Raw genomic sequence first — 20000 nt, 5'->3', positions numbered from 1 at the left:
TGTTTGTCTGTCTGGAGGTGGATATCACTTCCACAGAGCTCTGGGAGAAAGGGAATTCCTCTGCAAGGTCACACACATACACACACACACACACACACACACACACACACACACACACACACACACACACACACACACACACACACACACACGTTGGAGCACAGAAGCAGTGCCTGCCTGGCTTACTCTGTAAGTGAGTCTGGTTGCATGGTGTTGTTTGTTGTAGGGGTCGATACTTCTCTGGAAATTTGCAGGGAGGATGTGTGTGGGGGCGGCACGGTGGCGCAGTGGTTAGCGCAGTCGCCTCACAGCAAGAAGGTCCTGGGTTCGAGGCCCGGGGTAGTCCGACCTTGGTGGGTCGTCCCGGGTCGTCCTCTGTGTGCACTTTGCATGTTCTCCCCGTGTCTGCGTGGGTTTCCTCCGGGGGCTCCGGTTTCCTCCCACAGTCCAAAGACATGTAGGTCAGGTGACTTGGACATCCTAAATTGTCCCTAGGTATGAATGTGTGTGTGGGCCCTGTGATGGCCTGGCAGCCTGTCCGGGGTGTCTCCCCCCCACCTGCCGCCCAGTGACTGCTGAGATAGGCTGCAGCATCCCCGCGACCCTGAAAGCAGGATAAACAGTTCGGATAATGGATGGATGGCTGGCCGCATCCACATAAATATGAGGTCTTCAAACAGAAGACTGCTCTGGAATAGCCACGTATGGTGTTATTATTAAAATGCAGAGTTTGCTGTTTGAGTTATATAAAATACCTGCAGGAATCACAGTCAACCTAGTTACATAACTTCAGTGAGAGAAGAATGAGTCAAATCTGAAATTGAGAGTATACATGTGATTTAAAGTTTTGCTGGGGTCCAACAGAGCTGATATACTGGCAGAATGAGAGTCGGGTCGATATGTCAACTTTCACATGAACAGGAATTTGACTTGGCGTATCACTTCACTGTCACCCCCATGTAAAACATTTTAAAGGTAGGTAATATGGACGAAAGTACAAAACTATATGTACAGGAGCTTTTATGACAGCCCTTTCTAAAGCCATAGGCATTCATATGGAGTTGGTCCCCCCTTTGCAGCTATAACAGCTCCCACTCTTCTGGGAAGGCTTCCCACAAGATTTTGGAGTGTCTGTGGGAATTTTTGCCCATTCATCCAGAAGAGTATTTGTGAGGTCAGGCACCGATGTTGGACGAGAAGACTTGGCTCGCAATCTCCGTCCTAGTTCATCCCAAAGGTGTTCGATAGGGTTGAGGTCAGGTCTGTGTGGGACAGTCAACTTCTTCCACACCAAACTGGCCCAACCAAGTCTTAATGGACCTTGCTTTGTGCACAGGGGCACAGTCATGCTGGAACAGAAAAGGGCCCTCCCCAAACTGTTCCCACAAAGTTGGAAGCATAGAATTGTCCAAAATGTCTTGGTGTGCTGAAGCATCACGATTTCCTTTCACTGGAACTAAGAGACCTCACCCAACCCCTGAAAAACAACCCCATATCATTATCCCTCCTCCACCAAACTGTACAGTTGGCACAATGCAGCCAGGCAGGTAACGTTCTCCTGGCATCCGCCAAACCCTGACTCGTCCATCAGACTGCCAGACAGAGAAGGGTGATTCGTCACTCCACAGAAACCGTTTCCACTGCTCCAGAGTCCAGTGGCGGCGTGCTTTACACCGCTCCACCCGACGCTTGGCATTGTGCTTGGTGATGTAAGGCTTGCATGCTGCTACTCGGCCATGGAAACCCATTCCATGGAGCTCCTGGCACACAGTTTTTGTGCCGATGTGAATGCCAGAGGAACTCTGGAACTCTGCAGTTATTGAGTCAACAGAGCGTTGGCGACTTTTACGCACCACGCACCTCAGCACTCGTTGACCCCGCTGTGTGACTTTACATGGTCGGCCACTTCGTGGCCGAGTTGCTGTTGTTCCTAAACGCTTCCACTTTTCAATAATACCACTTGGAATATCTTGCAGGGAAGACATTTCGCACACTGACTTATTGCAAAGGCAGCATCCTGTGACGGTACCACGCTTGAATTCACTGCGCTAGAACGACCCATTCTTTCACAAACGTGTGTAAATGCAGACTGCATGGCTGGCTGCTTGGTTTTATACACCTGTGGCAATGGGTCTGAATGAAACACCTGAGTTCAACGATTAAGAGGTGTGTCCCAATACTTTTGTACATATGTCGGTTGCGGTTCGTAGACACATCCTTCAAAGTTGGCCCCTCCGTGCCGGCAGGACACACCCCCTGACCGCAGTTGCCAGAACACGTCCCAGTAGTGTACAGGCCAACTCTGCGTTAGGGGTGGCAAGACTACAGATTTTTTTAATGTAACGATCACGGATGAATAGACTTGAAGGAACATCCTACTCGTTCTACCTCTAAAAGTAGAGTTGTGCAAATTAAAAGTGGAAAAAAAAAACTAAACTGAAATGAAAATATGATCTAAAAAGAGAACACGGAGGACACTGCACAGTGCGGAATGTTAGAGTACCGTTGTACAGTATCTTCATATTGTCAACATGTGTGTGGGCCCTGTGAAGACACCATTACAGTTAAATTTCAGTTGCAGCAAAGCCATGCCAAACGGAAATACCTTTGCACAACTCTCGCCTGTTCTACAGCTTTGCATCGCCTTTCAGGTTCGTCCACTTCTGCAAATGCCTGGAGGTTTGGCTGTGTCTTACATGATGTGTAACATGACACGGTGTTGTCTGTCAGTGCTGCCCGTTATCTCTGTCAACAAAGAATCCCGGGTAACACTTTATAATAACTAGACAAATGAGTCACGAGATAATTATTGGTGACTCCTGAATTCATCATTTGTAAAGCACTTGTAAGGCAAGTCATGCAGCAATGGTTAGTGTGTTAATAGAGGTTTATAAGTACTTATTAATACTGCAATTCATCAACAAATGTACTTCTAAGTAGTTTGTTAATCGTGTACTTACACTTTCTAAAGGGTCTTATGGTCCTTTAGACTGTTGTGAGTCTCAAGGGGCCGCCGGCCTTTCAGCCTCACGTGTAAATGCTTGGTAAGGCAGAGATACTCCTGACTTTAGACGAGGCCACACAAAATACTTAGCTAACAACTAGTAGCCACCTGAATTAATCATGAATCGCAGTATTAATAAGTATTTATAAACATCTGTTCACACACTCGCTAGCCATCGGTGCATGTCTTGCTTTACAAATGGTGGATCCAGTAGTTACTAATACTTAGCTCGTGCTTATTTGTGCAGTTATAAAGTGTTGTTGAATCCTGCTCTTTGGTTTTGGCTTTGTGCTAAAGGGAACGAGGCTGGACTCGAACAACGGTTTGTATTTTTTTTTGTACTGTGACAAGAGGAATGTCAGCTGTATGGTTTCACAGCAAGTCGGGATTAATTTTTGTTTCATTTTTGGTTGCTGATTGAATAGAGGTTGTAGTTGTGTGTGCGTGTGTGTGCGCTTGTGTGCGTGTTCCCTCGTGAATTTTGAAATGAGCCAATAAACTCTGATTGGTAATGGCTGCTTGTGCTTCTTAGCATAATTGTGCGTGAGCTATTATCCTTCCCTGCCAAGTACTCGTGTTTGTGTGTTATGTGTGTGCTTGTGTGTGTGTGTGTGTGTGTTGGTGCACTAGTGCGTGTGTGTATGCATATTTATAATAACAGATTGTGTTTAACCGTATAATAGGCTGCTGAGCGTCCTCCACTGTGTCCTCTTGCACCCAAAGGACAAAATTATCCCTTCAAGAGAAAACCTCTTTGCTGGAGAGAGGGGTGGAAAGAGTGAAAAGAGGAGGTGAGGGCTGGTGGGAGAGAGAGAGAGGGAGAGGAATGATAAGAGGTCAGGGAGTGAGGGAGAAGAGGATGAGAGAGTGAGAGAGGGGGGGATGATAAGGGGTCAGGGAGTGAGGGAGAAGAGGATGAGAGAGTGAGAGAGAGGGGGGGATGATAAGGGGTCAGGGAGTGAGGTAGAAGAGGAAGAGAGTGTGAGAGAGAGGGGGGGATGATAAGGGGTCGGTGAGAGAGGGCGAAGAGGATGAGAGAGGGAGGGAGGGAGAGGAATGATAAGGGGTGAGGGAGAAGAGGATGAGAGAGAGAAGGAGGGAGAGGAATGATAAGGGGTCAGGGAGAGAGGGAGAAGAGGATGAGAGAGAGGGAGGGAGAGGAATGATAAGGGGTCAGGGAGAGAGGGAGAAGAGGATGAGAGAGAGAGTGAGAGAGAGGGGGGATGATAAGGGGTCGGTGAGAGAGGGAGAAGAGGATGAGAGAGAGTGAGAGAGAGGAATGATAAGGGGTCGGTGAGAGAGGGCGAAGAGGATGAGAGAGAGTGAGAGAGAGAAATGATAAGGGGTCAGGGAGCGAGGGAGAAGAGGATGAGAGAGAGAGAGAGAGAGAGAGAGAGAGAGAGAGAGAGAGAGAGAGAGAGAGAGAGAGAGAGAGAGAGAGAAATGATAAGGGGTCAGGGAGAGAGGGAGAAGAGGATGAGAGAGAGTGAGAGAGAGGGGGGGATGATAAGGGGTCAGGGAGAGAGGGAGAAGAGGATGAGGGAGAGGGAGGGAGAGGAATGATAAGGGGTCAGGGAGAGAGGGAGAAGAGGATGAGAGAAAGAGAGAGAGGGATGATAAGGGGTCAGGGAGAGAGGGAGAAGAGGATGAGAGAAAGAGAGAGAGAGATGATAAGGGGTCAGGGAGAGAGGGAGAAGAGGATGAGAGAGAGAGAGAGAGGGAGGGAGAGGAATGATAAGGGGTCAGGGAGAGAGGGAGAAGAGGATGAGAGAGAGAGAGAGGGAGGGAGAGGAATGATAAGGGGTCAGGGAGAGAGGGAGAAGAGGATGAGAGTGAGAGAGAGGGAGAGAGAGAAATGATAAGGGGTCAGGGAGAGAGGGAGAAGAGGATGAGAGAGAGAGAGGGAGGGAGAGGAATGATAAGGGGTCAGGGAGAGAGGGAGAAGAGGATGAGAGAGAGAGAGAGGGGGGGAGGAATGATAAGGGGTCAGGGAGAGAGGGAGAAGAGGATGAGAGAGAGAGAGAGGGGGGGAGGAATGATAAGGGGTCAGGGAGAGAGGGAGAAGAGGATGAGAGAGAGAGTGAGGGGGGGGGTGATAAGGGGTCGGTGAGAGAGGGAGAAGAGGATGAGAGAGAGGGAGAGAGAGAAATGATAAGGGGTCAGGGAGAGAGGGAGAAGAGGATGAGAGAGAGAGAGGGAGGGAGAGGAATGATAAGGGGTCAGGGAGAGAGGGCGAAGAGGATGAGAGAGATAAAGAGACAGGAGATGGAGTGAGCAAGGGAGACAGATTGTGGGGGAGAGGAGGTGACAAGGGATGAGATGAAAAGAAGGAGAGTGTGCAAGAGGAGGAGGGAAAAGGACGAATGAGAGGGAGGAAGAGGTGTTAAGGGAAAGAGGGGAGGAGGTAGAGTTTTCTTCTGGGTGAACACAATGTTGCATCACAGACAGTGGGGCTGTGTACTGGCGAGAATGTGACGATTCAATGTATCGCGATGTGTTGTGATACTGTGAGCAAGGCGATACACTGTGACGTCATAGGCCTGTGTTCTTTGTGCTCCTGCTACTTCCTGTCTCAGTGTACGTTGTTGTGTTGGAGTGGAAGAGTCAAATGGCCGAAGACAGATGACAACACTGTTATCTAGCATTCGTGGGGTTACACACAACACAAAATATTCGTCACGACCCTTCACATGGAAACAATTACAAACCGATACCGCTTTTGGAGAATCGATACAGTATCGCAAAATATAATATCGTGATACTCGAGTGTATCGATGTTTTCTTGCACCCCCTTACAGACATTGTATCAAACGGGGGGTGATATTGTGAGAGGTAGTGTTAAAGATAATGTAGAAAAGAGACAATGTGTGAGAGAGCTGTTGAATAACGAGGAAGACATGTATCATATGAGAGAGATATTGTATGAGAGGTGGAGAATGAGAAGTGCCGTGTGAAATCCATGTTGTATTGGAGAGAGAAGTCGCATGAGCAAGACAGAGAAGGAGTTGTGGTAAGCAATTGGCTGTGGAGAAGAAAAGGAAAGAGGAACGAAAGGCGAAAAGATGGCAAACTTTTTTTTTTGTGTCTTATTTTCCATCCGTGGTCCTCCGACACGTCAGACGTGCTGTATAATACGAACTAATGTGTAACTAGAGACGGGGCAAGGGAGAGACGAGAGAGATGGAAATGCAGACAAAGGTTGAAAAACGAGAAGTAACATCTCATTTGGTATTACTTCCTCTTTGAACCGATGCGCTATTCATTGTTCACCACACCCCACAGCAACACCCCCCCCCCCCACACACACACACACACCTAGGCAGCAGCGTCGTAGTGGAGGAGAAAAGGGGGAAGGACCTACCAGGGCCCAGAAGGGAGGGGGGGCCCCCCCGGGGAGCCTGGAATTAAAAGTTGGTTTTGGTTTGCAGATGTTTATTTCTAACTAATTAGTGCCATAACCTCAGTTAAAGTTGGCTCAGTACACCGGTTGAGGGACCTAAAGAGAATAGTGGCGGCTCTCCCGAGGTCCCGCTCACCCCTGTCTGAGGCCCCTCTCACCCCTTACAGAAATCCGCCCCTCACGAGCATCTCTCAATGCAGCTCACCTAGTCCTGTCGCGAGTGACTGCTGATACAAGCACGGGCACAATCATGTTGTAACCGGTTACTTTCTTGCCCGGTGCGGGATTCGATACGGGGTGTACTGTACCACAAGGCGACGTCACTAACCGCTCGGCTAAAGGGTCAGACCCATTAGCTAGGGGCTAACGTGTCTTATTAGTAGTTTACAATGTCTTTCCCAAAGAAAGCAAAATCTGGGCTCCAGAAAAGAAAAGAAAAGGGAAAGAAGGCAAAATGAGGGAAAACAACTGCTGACTAATTTCTTCCAAAAGAGAGGTGAGCTGAGAGCTTTTAAATGAAAGGTAACTAACTAGCTACTACCACAGCTAGGTAGCAGCTAGTTAGCTAACTCTCGACTCCTACTGCCTGAACCCAGTAGGAGTTAGCTTGCTGGCTAGCACTGTACTATGCAGTGTGCTAGAACTCAAAGTGACGCGTGAGAGACAAAAGAGGAAAGGGGCCCACAGAGACGGCTTATGCACAGGGCCCAGAATTTTGTGCTCCACCCCTGCACCTTGGGGACAGTCTAGTACGGCCGAGTCACCTGACCTTGTTCTTTGGACTGTGGGAGGAAACCGGAATCCCTGGAGCAGTGGTTCTCAACCTTTTTGGGGTCCTGGACCCCCTGCGTATTTTTGATCTACCCTGAGGACCCCTCCCCCAAGATCAGGTGGAGGGGGGTTGCAATTTGATAGAAACAGTAGAAACTGCATTTTAAATTGCATTATAGCATTTATTCACTCTTTGGGGCAAAAATAAGAGCTTTCATTTGTAACTTAGATATAGTTAACAAAACAGAATTCTTATGCAGTAACTTGCAGATATATGTAACAAAACAGAATATGTATTCAGTAACTTTCAGATATATGTAACAAAACAGAATATGTATTCAGTAACTTTCAGATATATGTAACAAAACAGAATATGTATTCAGTAGCTTTCAGATATATGTAACGAAACAGAATATGTATTCAGTAACTTTCAGATATATGTAACAAAACAGAATATGTATTCAGTAACTTTCAGATAGATGTAACAACACAGAATATGTATTCAGTAACTTTCAGATATATGTAACAAAACAGAATATGTATTCAGTAACTTTTAACAATGCAAACGGGAGCGAGATCTCTTATTAAAATACAATAAATTACACTTGTGAAACAAATGTAATTAGAGAAAACAGTCCTGTTACCCTTTATAGTTTAGGTAGCTAAAGGTCTCAGTCCCATTTGAGTAAAATAATCCTATTTCTATAAATGTCATAGGATCTTTTTTTTAAAGACGTTTTATTTTCACGGACCCCTTGCAATTACACCACGGACCACTAGGGGTCCGCGGACCCCCGGTTGAGAAACACGGCCCTGGAGGAAACCCAAGCAGACACGGGGAGGACGTGCAAACTCCACACAGCGGACGACCCGGGACGACCCCCAAGGTTGGACTGCCCCGGGGCTCGAACTCAGAACTTTAACGTTTAATGTAGAACTTTTAATGTCTTATCAATCGTTTCATTCGAATGGAATCGTCGCGATCGGCGCATTCGCTTCCGGTAGCTCGCAACGTCCGCTTTGGCGAACGTCGACACGCGCGTTCACGCCGTCGACCAATAGCAAAATTGCTCTGACTGCATTGGCCTCTGACAGCGCGGTTGCTAGGGAGGATCCAAAATGGGGGGAAGCAGATTTTAGTGACATGTTAACGTCGTCACATCATCCAATTTCATACGCTTCTGTGCGCCACCAAAAACATTAATCGCCCTTCAGATTTAAAGGAAAAAAGATTAAAATCAACGGAGTAGATGGTATAACTATCTTTCGTTCAACCAGGGTTGCCGAGTTTACGCGTCTGACGTGGTTTCACGCTCTCGCGACACCGCGGCAATTCTGACGTCAAAACACTGCGACGGCAGAAGAGACGAACAGGCAAACGAAAAAGTCTTTCTGGTATATTGATGGTCTCAACGTCTTTCTGGTATAGTGACGGTCTCAACGTCTTTCTGGTATAGTGATGGTTAAACCAGTTGAACGACTTTAACTTGAGAAGACAGCTGAGTATTAGAAAACTGGGTCTTTTGTGTGGGTTACTCTCCGCTGCGCAGTGCTTCTCTCCGTGTTGAATAAATGCTCAGTAAACAGCCAGCTAGCTTACCTTACGTTAGCTATCTGACGTGTGTGTGTTTTTTTTTTATTGAACACATTTCAAGAATTACAAAATATTATACAGAGAAATACATCAGTCCGTTTAAGACGTATGAGCTATCTAACGACTGTTGTTCTATCTAACGTTAAGTCCACGGCAGAGAAGAGTGGACGTGCCCAACATCTCAGCCCGGCCAGGTTACCAAAGTTGGCAACTCTCAGCCAATTCAAACCGGTGCCTAAAGCTACACTCCTGAAGATTTACGTGTGAACAAGGTACTTTTCGATGCTTTCTGCTGCTGGTGTACATCTAGGACAATACCTTATCCGCGAATATCTAAGTCTTTTAGTTGTTTAGTCCAGTGATTACTGTTAGCAGGACTGTCAATGGAAAATGATATTTCAATACTGCTTTATGTCTTCATGATTGCAGCCAAATGAGGAAGAAGAAGGCAGGTAGTGTTGAGTTGAAGAGGAAGTGAAGTTGTTGTGTCTAACAAGCGGCTATGACAGAGCAAGCTGATAGAAGATCTTTACCCAACAGATAGTACAACATCAGTAAGTAAAACTCAGGGTTTAGGTGGACATGTTGAGCATTTAAACACCACTGCAGTCATCAGACATACCACAATGCCATCAGTACATTGAACAAAACAAAAATCTTCAGGGTTGTGACTTTAATTTGCAGCATTAGGTTGCAGAGTGTTGCCTATAGCAGTACTATGCAATATGGGGAACATTATCCTCAGCATAATCTTAAATAATATCGATATATGTCACGATATCTGCTTACATATGCAAAAATATCATGTTGAACTGTTTGGTAATGTAAAGGATAGTATCAAGCCAAAATTAGTTTTCAAATAATACTCAAATTATTTCAGACCTGTTTTAGGTAACTTATCAATAGCATACCAATTTTAGATAGCAGATTCTCTTTGTCATTAATTTAGATAATAAAATTGTATATCATGATAGGATCACGGTCTCTTAAAATGACAGTACCGAATTAGGCATAAGTACCCATAAATGTAAATTAACTATTGCAATATGATAGGGGGTTACAACATGACAATATCAGAATTTAATCCCAATACTAAACCATAGAGAGGCGATAAATTATAATATTGAATTGATGCTCAGCATTATACTCTAATGTACTTTGTTTTACAAAGTTCTTATGTGCAGCAGGTGAGGTCCTGTTGCGCGTTTCATTCGTTACCATGTGATGTTGTATATGTACTGCAATATGTGCAAGTAATACGTTAAGTTCTAGGTAATATATTACATTAGTGATAAATTATGTGTACTGTTGATATAAGAAAGAACGTTGCGTAATCATATTATGAACATGTTAACAACCACCAAGACAACCTTTTCAGTATTTGCGAATTAAAACTGCTTCCCGTTTTGACTGTGGGGAGATTTTCATAGCAGGGAGGCATATGTTGAATGGTGTGTCTGGATGAGGGCAAATTGACGTTCTCTCAAAACGAAAGAAAAAAGCTAAAAATGGAGAGTGAGGAAGAGACAGAGAGAGAGAGAGGTGCATTGGAGTGATACTCGAGCGGAGAAGTGGTGGGTGAGATTATCCACCAGGCAGAGGAGATAATGGATGGAGGACAAGGGAGATGTGAGAGAGAGGAGAAAAAGCGATAGAACGGTGTAGGCTTGCACATCAGCTGCGCCATAGAGTTTATTCTCTACAGCTATTAGCAGTTGTAAAAAAAAAAAAAAAATTGAAAATAAATATAAGAAAAGGTGTATTCATTAGGCCTGCCAACGCTTCCTTGGAAGTGATGGAGGTCTTTTGTGTTTGTCTGAATTGGGTGTCTCTCCTGCCTTTCAGCTGCACCAACAGGCTGCTGTTGCGCAGGGTGCCTACAGATGCGTTGGATTCACATAATAGTGTTTTTTTATTTTTTTCTGTGAGCCGTGCTTTTTCACCAGCCTATTCAAGTTCAGCTGAATCGCTGAACGTTTGCAAACATTAGCGTTTGTTGGCAGTGCTGAACGCAGCTCAGGTGTTTTCTGTGGCTACCTGACCTGCGTGGGTGGGAGGTCTGTGGCTCGAAACCCTGCCTCCTACGCACGGATGCGCGTGCACACACACGCGGACACACACACGCGGACACACACACACACACATGCTCATTCGCAGGGCTGTTGTTGAGGCAGGATATCTGACGGCAAAGAGAAAAAAGAAAATGCATCTGTGTTTGTCTCGCTCTATCTCTCTTTCAGTCTGTTGTTTTCACTCATCCTCCGCTATCTCTCTTATGTGTTGGCTTTTTTCAATTGCCCGCCCACTGTCTCTCGCTCGCTCTCTGAATGTCTTGCTACCCCACCTTACTTCCATTCCCAGTTCTACCGCTCTCTCTTTCTCTCTTTCTTCAGCCATCCTTCAATGGTGACTTCTGCTTTTTCTTCTTTCATCCCCCTTTCCATCTCTCATCAACGTCTCTCACCTCCACTTTCTTTCCCTCCATCTCCCCTGTCATTTATTCTTTCTTTCTCATCACAAAATCTCCCACTTTCTGTGTCCCCCCCCCCGACCCCTCTCTTTCTGTCTGTCTGTCTGTGTTTCTCTTTGTCTCTCTCCAGTGGTTGCATTACGGAAGGTGCGGGCTTTGATGCTTCTATAAATAGACTAAGTGTTCCTTTGAGAGTACCACCAAATGGGAGGCGGAGGGATGGATGGATGGGTGGATGAGTGGGTGGATGGGTGGATGGAGAGGTGGATAGAGGGATTGGGAGAGGGGGCGGCTGAATGTGTAGGTGTGAAGGCAGAGCAGTGGAAAGTGCTGGAAAGAGAGGGAGGATCCAAAAAAAGAAGGGGTAAGGAAACAGGCAGACAGGCCTCAGACTGAGCGTGATCTGTCAAGGGAAAGATTCATGGTGCGGTCACAAGTTGATTCCGAATATGATAACACGAATAGCGTGAAGATAGTTTGATGACATCTTCAAGAGGTTTGGTTGACCAGTGAGCTAGCAAAGATAGTGAGCTAACGTTAGCAAACTAGCATCCTTCCCAGATGTAAGCTGGAGGATAGTGATCTGTTTCGATATTCTTGTGGACAGTAAAACAACGGCTAGTCAACATTTTCAGAGCAACTTCATCATCATCATCATCAGTTCCGTAACGTGTGGAGGTCATAGGAGCACAGCTGATGCCTCAACAAGTCTCTTCCACCGTTCCCTATCCACCGCAGCTCTCCCCGCCTCCACTATGCTCATCTGCAGCCATTCTCCCGTGTTGTTTACCCAGGTTTTCTCAGTCTCCCTCTCTTCCTAGTCCCTTCTACTAGGCCTTGCAGGATGTCCTTGGCAAGTGTCCTTTCCATTCGGCAAACGTGCCCAAACCAGTTTAATTTCCTTGTTTTTACCATTGTCAGTAAACTATCATGGTGACCAACAGCTTCCTTAACTCTGCTCAGCGCTTCAGTGTTGGTGACGTGTGCTGTGTATGAGATCTGCAGCGTTCTTCTATGTGCTCTGAGTTCAGAGGCTTGCATTTTTTTTCCGTAGCTTTTGTTAGGGTCCAGAATTCTGCACCGTATAAGAAGAGTCGCTATTATGACGGTGCGAAGCAGTTGCATTTTTGACTTCATTCCGAGGTTTTTATCTTCCCAGATCGTGTTGAGCTTGGTCATTGCGCTTGTTGCGCGATGAAACTTAACAATATGAAACTTAACAGGAATTTAATCCAAGTCTCATGGCCCTCAACTGGCTTCGAGAGAGAGGCAGTTTCCGGTAGCCATGCTTTCAAGCTGATTGGTTCATGACAAGCAAAATAATTGCGAGCGAAGAAGTAGAAGCAGGGAGAGTTTAAAATCTCATAGTTGCAGAGAAATGGTGGCAAATACACATTTTCAAGGTAGTCAGTTGCTTTAGCATATTGCAGCGGCCGCTGCAATTTTTAAATGCCAAAAAAATCACGTCCACCAGCCAGAGGTCGGGGGTTGGTCTGATTCATCGCTTTTACCATTTCTGGATTTTTGAAATCCAGATGTCGATCTTTTAATCCATCCATCCATCCATTATTCAAACCACTTAACCTACTCTCAGGCTCACGGGGATGCTGGGGCCTATTCCAGCAGTCATTGTGCAGCAGGCGGGGGGGACACCCTTGACAGGCCAGCAGGCCATCACAGGGCCCACACGCACACACACACACACATTCACACCTAGGGACAATGTAGTACGGCCGATTCACCTGACCTACATGTCTTTGGACTGTGGGAGGAAACCGGAGCCCCCGTAGGAAACCCACGCAAACACGGGGAGAACATGCAAACTCCACACAGAGGACGACCCGGGACGACCCCCAAGGTTGGACTACGCTGGGGCTCGAACCCAGGACCTTCTTGCAGTGAGGCGAGCATGCTAACCACTGCGCCACTGTGCCGCCTGATCTTTTAATCTATGTTCCTTTTTTCAGTGGACGCGTGACGGTTTTAGCTAAACACTATTTCCAGCCCAGCTTACGCCTTTTCAGATGTCTGTAGTTTACCTTGCGTTGAGTTTCTGCTGAACTACTACTCATATGACCAAATTACATCTGCTGAAGGCGTTGGCGGCTGTTGGTCCCCTGAACTGACTGAGCACCCTCAAGCCTACGGGCAGAGACCACGATGATAAAGACAAGCTGGACGAAAGCCAAGCCATATGTAAGCTGTGCAACCTGGAGGTGAAATACCTTGGCAATACAACAGAACTCCGAAAACGTTTGTCGAGACTTCTCCCTTCCTCCTGCCAAACCGTCGGGTCGGAAACAACCTCGGCTTGAGGAGGCGTTTGCATGGCTCAGATTACATGCACCTAAAGTTTTCTATTCTGATCCGCTCTGGTGGCACAGTGGTTAGCGTGGTGGCCTCACAGCGAGAAGGTGCTGGGCTCGAGCCCCAGGGCAGTCCAACCTTGGGGGTCGTCCTCTGTGTGGAGTTTGCATGTTCTCCCCGTGTCTGTGTGGGTTTCCTCCGGGGGCTCTGGTTTCCTCCCACAGTCCAAAGACATGTAGGTCAGGCGAATCGGCCGTACTAAATTGTCCCTAGGTGTGAATGTGTGTGTGAGTGTGAGTGTGTTGGCCCTGTGATGGACTGGCGGCCTGTCCAGGGTGTCTCCCCACCTGCCGCACAATGACTGCTGGGATAGGCTCCAGCATCCCCGCGACCCCGGGAGCAGGATAAGCGGTTTGGATAATGGATGGATGGATCCACTCTGGTGTTGTTTTAGCGTTGATCATTACATTTGTTAAATAGAAAATCATGTAATTGAATGCTTTGGGCCCTGTTGCTAGCTTTAAACGTTAACATTCTTAGGAATTCATCAGGTTAGAGGGTTCTCTTCTGTACAGCTACAGGCACTAATTCTCAGAGAATCTCTCGTATGTAAGCCCCGTAAGTGTCTTATTTTCAGCCCTATACGTGTGTGTTGGAAGGTGTGAAGGGGAGATGCCGTACTAGTACACACACACACACACACACACACACACACATACACACAGTGGTGGTTACCAGTGCTGGTCAATATGGAAAAATATGGGCGTCTGGGTAGCGTGGTGGTCTATTCCATTGCCTACCAACACGGGGAATGCCGGTTCGAATCCCCATCTTACCTCCGGCGTGGTCGGGCGTTCCTACAGATACAATTGTCTGTGCCTGCGGGTGGGAAGCTGGACGTGGGTGTGCATCCTGGTCGCTGCACTAGCGCCTCCTCTGGTCGGTCGGGGCGCCTGTTCGGTAGGGAGGGGAACTGGGGGGAATAGCTTGATCCTTCCACGCGCTACCGTCCCCTTGGCGAAACTCCTCACTGTCAGGTAAAAAGAAGCGGCTGGTGACTCCACATGTATGGGAGGAGGCATGTGGTAGTCTGCAGCCCTCCCCGGATCGGCAGAGGGGGTGGAGCAGCGACCGGGACGGTTCGGAAGAGTGGGGTAATTGTCCTGGTACCATTGGAGAGAAAATGGGCAGAAACAAAATACATTTTAAAAAAAAGAAAAATACCGTGTTTAAGAATCCAGCTTCGGGGGGGGGGGGGGGTCATCGCGTTGAACTGTTTGGTAATGTAAAGTACAATATCAACCCAAAACCAGTTTTCATGTAACACTTCCTTCAAACATGTCAGACCTCATTTTGTGAGAAAGATTAGATCATAAGTCCTCGCTATCATTACTTGAGATACCAAAACTGTGTGCGCGTATATGACGTCCAGATTTTATCCCTAAACAATAACACTGAAAGTTGATTAAGTACTGCAACGCTGAATTATTGCCCCGTCCTAATGGTGTCTTCCTGTGCTGACGCTGGTTGAATTAATCAGTGAAGTGTTCGGTCTGGTTTAAAATCTGCACATCAGATAGCAGCGGTACATGATGGTAGTCTGTTGCTGTAGGCTTGTGTGTGTGTGTGTGTGTGTGTGTGTGTGTGTGTGTGTGTGTGTGTGTGTGTGTGTGTGTGTGTGTGTGCAGACTGTCAGTCAAACCCCAGGGAGGGGAGGGCTTCATTATACAGACGATGGATTATATCCTAAAACAAGACAATATTTTCCATATTTTTTTCCTGATAATGTTTTTCTTTTTTCTTTTCTTTTTATCCCCCTTTTTTCTCCCCAATTGTACTTGGCCAATTACCCCACTCTTCTGAGCCGTCCCGGTCGCTGCTCCACCCCCTCTGCTGATCCGGGGAGGGCTGCAGACTACCACATGCCTCCTCCCATACATGTGGAGTCACCAGCTGCTTCTTTTCACCTGGCAGTGAGGAGTTTCACCAGGGGGATGTAGCGCGTGGGAGGATCACGCTATTCCCCCCCAGTTCCCCCTCCCCCCCAAAACGTGCTCCCCGACTGACCAGAGGAGGCGCTAGTGCAGCGACCTGAACACATACCCACATCCTGCTTCTCACCTGCAGACACAGCCAATTGTGTCTGTAGGGACACCCGACCAAGCCGGAGGTAACTCGGGGATTCGAACCGGCGATCCTCTTGTTGATAGGCAACGGATTAGACCGCCACGCTGCCCGGACGCCGATAATGTTTTTCTTGTGGCGTTTTTCCTCATTCAGGTCTAGGGTCCGAGGATAGAGGGTCTCGTATGTCATATATTGATGTATATTGTACTGAGTGTAAAGCCCTTCGGGGCTGCCTTATGAATTTGGGCTGTTCAAATAGACCTGACTTGATTGGACTTGACGATCCGAGCGGTTGGCATTGGTGACATGGTTTTACCGTATTTGTGACACGACAAATACAATCAGAAACTGGCAAATTAGACAGCTCCTGATTAGTGTCTGTCCTGCACATGAGACCAAAAAGTGCTGCATTGGTGCAGAAACCCGGGACATTGGAAGGACACTCACCGGGTATGATGGGAAATCCACTGGGGCAAATCCCCCAGTGCCGCCAAAACCCTGCCGTAGCAGCTAACAGTGTTCCTACATGCACACCGCTTCCTAGACGTGGCTTAGTTCTCCCTATCACACTTATCGAAACACATGCGCGCATGCACACACACATCCACACACACACACACACACACACACATCCATACTCACACACACCCATGCACACACACTAGCTCAGATAGATATGAGTCTCAACACAACAGCCAACACTGAAACACCCACTCTGATAAAGTGACAGCTGTCTTTAAGTTACAGCGGATATCCTTCTGAGTCATCAGATAGTTTTAGCATACTGATTATGAGAAATGATAATTTCTCGTTGAACTTGTTAACCTTCATGTTTTCCCCTACGAAACATTGACAACGGACACAGTTGGCCAGAATGCTCTGAAAACACATTTAGTACCTAGATACTGAATGTCATTTGTGATAGAACAGGCAGTATTTAAGAGTAATCGTTGCTTTTTTTTTTTCTAAAAGCAGAAACCAGTTCGCTAAAGAAGCCAAATCAAGTCCATTTAATTTGTATAGCCCAATTTTACTGTTTCTGGTGAGGTAAGATGGCGGCGCAAATTCACGTTTACAGCGGCCTCACCCAGCACCGTCCTTGCAGTGTCTTTGTCCACGTCTGCGTCTAAGTTTGTCTTCATTTGATGGCTGGGAGAGCTGGCGCTGGATCGGCTGGGAGAGCTTGTTCTGCTGCTACCTGGGGCCAGGGACCATGGCCCTGCCTGGAGTTGTGCCTGAAGAGGAAACACTGAGGACGGTCTGACAGGACGCAGAAGCGGGGCAGGCTAAGCTAACTGCCAGCCCATGCAGACTGGCAGTTCCCATAACACTGAGGACGGTCTGGCGGCAGCCTCGCCTAGCCTTGACTGTGTTTTTAGTGTCGTCATGTGGAGTTTGGTCCTGGGTACGATGTTAAAACTGCACCCGTCAGGTCGTCCGCGACTAAACCAGCACCCCCACTTCAGCCCTTGGGTTGTTGTGAGGAGGGTGTGTGGACACCCAGCAGGACTAAAAACAAAACCTGTCAAAGGGCGGATGAGTTCCTCTGTGAACCAACGGCCATCCATACCTGGAGAGGAGATAGGGAGCACCAGGTACTCCCCCTACTGAAACACAATGATGACTCAACCTGTTGAGGCGTTAGCTTTGCTCCTAAACTTTAAAAAAGTTACGGAACTGATGATGATGATGTGTGGAGTGCAGGGAGGTGTGTCGAAGGTGTCTGGCTGGGAGAGCTAGCGTTGGATCGGCTGAGGGAGCTTGGTCTGCTGTGTACGGCGGGCCCAGGGACCACGGGGCCCGGACCGGAGCTGCGCCCAAGGAGGAAACACCGAGGGTGGTCTGACAGGATGCGGAAGCGGGGCAGGCTAAGCTAACTGCTAGCCTATGTAGACCAGCAGTTCCGACAGTCATCCTGGCTGGCGTTGGTTCTCCTGGACAGTGAATTTATTTTTTATTTTGTTTTTTAGTTTACAATGTATGTGTTAATTTGGATATGTGTGTTCTTGTAGGCTTTGGATATGTTTCTGTGTTTGTGTTGCACTGCTGTGTTCTGGGGGAAACGATATTTAATTTCATCTGCGCAAGTGCATGAAATAAAATGACAAAGTGTTTCTGATTCTTTCTGATTCTGATTTGGCTCAGGGGCTTTACACCAATACAACATCAGGAGCTGCAAACAGAAAAAGTCAGATATGTTTGGGCACAGAGAAGGCTTTGGTTCCCCTCCTGTTCTGTGATGTCAGATGGATACTGAGATCCATAAAGAGAACATTAATCTAAGTATAATTAAAAGCAGACTTCCTGGTTTTGAACGTGTCGCTCCGTTTCCTCGTACTTAATTAGATGGAAATGTTCAAACATCAGTTCCAACATAATTCAGCATCACGAATAAGCGGCCTTTTCAGACGTTCGCTTCTCCAAGGACGTCTCAAGGTCTTTATTCCTCCACATCATTATTAAAGCCTCGTTACAGCATATGACCGCATGATACATCACACTAGCTGGTCTCTTAAGTGATACAACCATACCCCTCTTTCACTGCCCATACATTCCCATACCGAGTACCAATCCATCTATTTCTTTTGCTCAACAGTGCAGACCATTAGTTTGGGGTCAAGGGGCTAAATAACCGGATGGAGTCATTTTTTTTAACCATTATAGACATGTAGTCTTTATTGTGCCAAAACTGCAGTAAATCAAGCAGTTTTGCTTTTATCCATGACATTACTCATCCATCCATTATCCAAACCCACTTATCCTGCTCTCAGGGCCATGGGATGCTGGAGCCTATCCAGCAGTTACTGGCGGCAGGTGGGGAGACACTTGGACAGGCCGCCTGGCCTCACATAAGGCCCACACATTCACACCTAGGGACTATTTAGTACAGCCGATTCACCTGACCTACATGTCTTTGGAGTGTGGAGGAAACCCACGCAGACACGGGGAGAACATGCAAACTGCACACAGAGGACGACCCGGGACGACCCCCAAGGTTGGACTATCCCAGGGCTCGTACCCAGAACCTTCTTGCTGTGAGGTGACCGCGCTCACCACTGTGCCACCGTGACGCCAACATTACTCAGTGGTATTGGATTTTTGCCATGGGTAAAATCTCCAACACAGATAGCCTGGTATCGACCCGATATCCAGTATCAGTGCATCTGTAGTTCTCTTTATGCCGTGCATATAAAATCATTGCGATTGTCTGTTTTGTCTGTCCAACTGTCTGTACCTCATCTGCATCTTAGAATATACGTTGTCTACTTTTTGTGCGCAAAAGGCAGAAATTTGTCTTTGGCTTGCATGTGCAAAAAAAACAAACAAAAAAACAACAACAACACGGTGGCGCAGTGGTTAGCATTGTCACCTCACAGCAAGCAAGAAGGTCGCAGGTTTGAACCCCGGGGTAGTCCAACCTTGGGGGTCATCCCAGGTCATCCTCTGTCTGGAGTTTGCATGTTCTCCCCATGTCTGCGGTGGGTTTTCTTCCGGGTGCTCCGGTTTCCTCCACCTTCAGAAAGACATGCATGTTAGGGTTAGTACTCTTGTCTGTGCCCCTGACCGAGGCATGGCGAGATGAGCTGGAGTTGGTCCCTGCAGCGCCTGCCCACTGCTCCTAGCTACACAGCTAGGATGGTTAAATGCAGAGCATAATTTCCCTTCGGGGATCATTAAAGTACATCAAAATCACATCAAATCAAAAGGGTACATTCAAACACATCATATCACATCCAGACAGGACACATTAAAACATCTGCCCAAAAGCTTTGCAGACTTGTTCGATACTGTCGAACCGCATTTCACAGTCGTGTTCCCTCGCTGTCATTCCACATCCCAGCACACTTCCTCCCAAACAGCTTCCCCTTCTCTCTTCAGAGTGGCTGCGGCTAAAATGTGGCCTCCGGATACACTTAGGAGACTGGACACCAGCCGACACCGCTTGAATTCAACTACTTTATCATCAAGCTAGCTTTATATTGGAGTGGAAATTTATACAGTAGCTGCAACCAGAGATGCAAATCTTCATCACGCTCTTACAGCCCACACTGAATTACTGCACATGTGGCACTGCCCAAATGCACGCCTGTGTTGTGAAGAGGTTTGAATTCTCTTCATAAATGTAAATATACAGGATGTACGTGCAGTGTCAGTTAGCACTCCTGTGCTCTCAACGGGAGGTCAGGATCAGGAACAATCAGGAACGATTTATTGTCATTTCTATCACGTACTTGTGTACACAAAAGAAACGAAATTCCGTTTTCCCCAGCCCACAGCAGTGCGACACAAAAGACAGAAACACACATCCCAAATTCCCCAAAACAAC

At 47.1% G+C, this 20000-nt stretch overlaps 1 protein-coding gene across 1 annotated transcript in view; it reads left to right on the top strand.

Annotated features, from left to right (window-relative positions):
• The window catches only part of prkcbb (protein kinase C, beta b), a 170099-nt gene that overhangs the window by 10511 nt on the left and 139588 nt on the right, over nt 1–20000 (top strand). The gene's annotated exons all lie outside the window — the stretch shown is intronic.

The sequence above is a fragment of the Lampris incognitus genome, chromosome 10 (genome assembly GCF_029633865.1).
Source record: "Lampris incognitus isolate fLamInc1 chromosome 10, fLamInc1.hap2, whole genome shotgun sequence".
NCBI lineage: Eukaryota > Metazoa > Chordata > Actinopteri > Lampriformes > Lampridae > Lampris > Lampris incognitus.
This window is presented reverse-complemented; position numbering and strand designations above follow the sequence as displayed.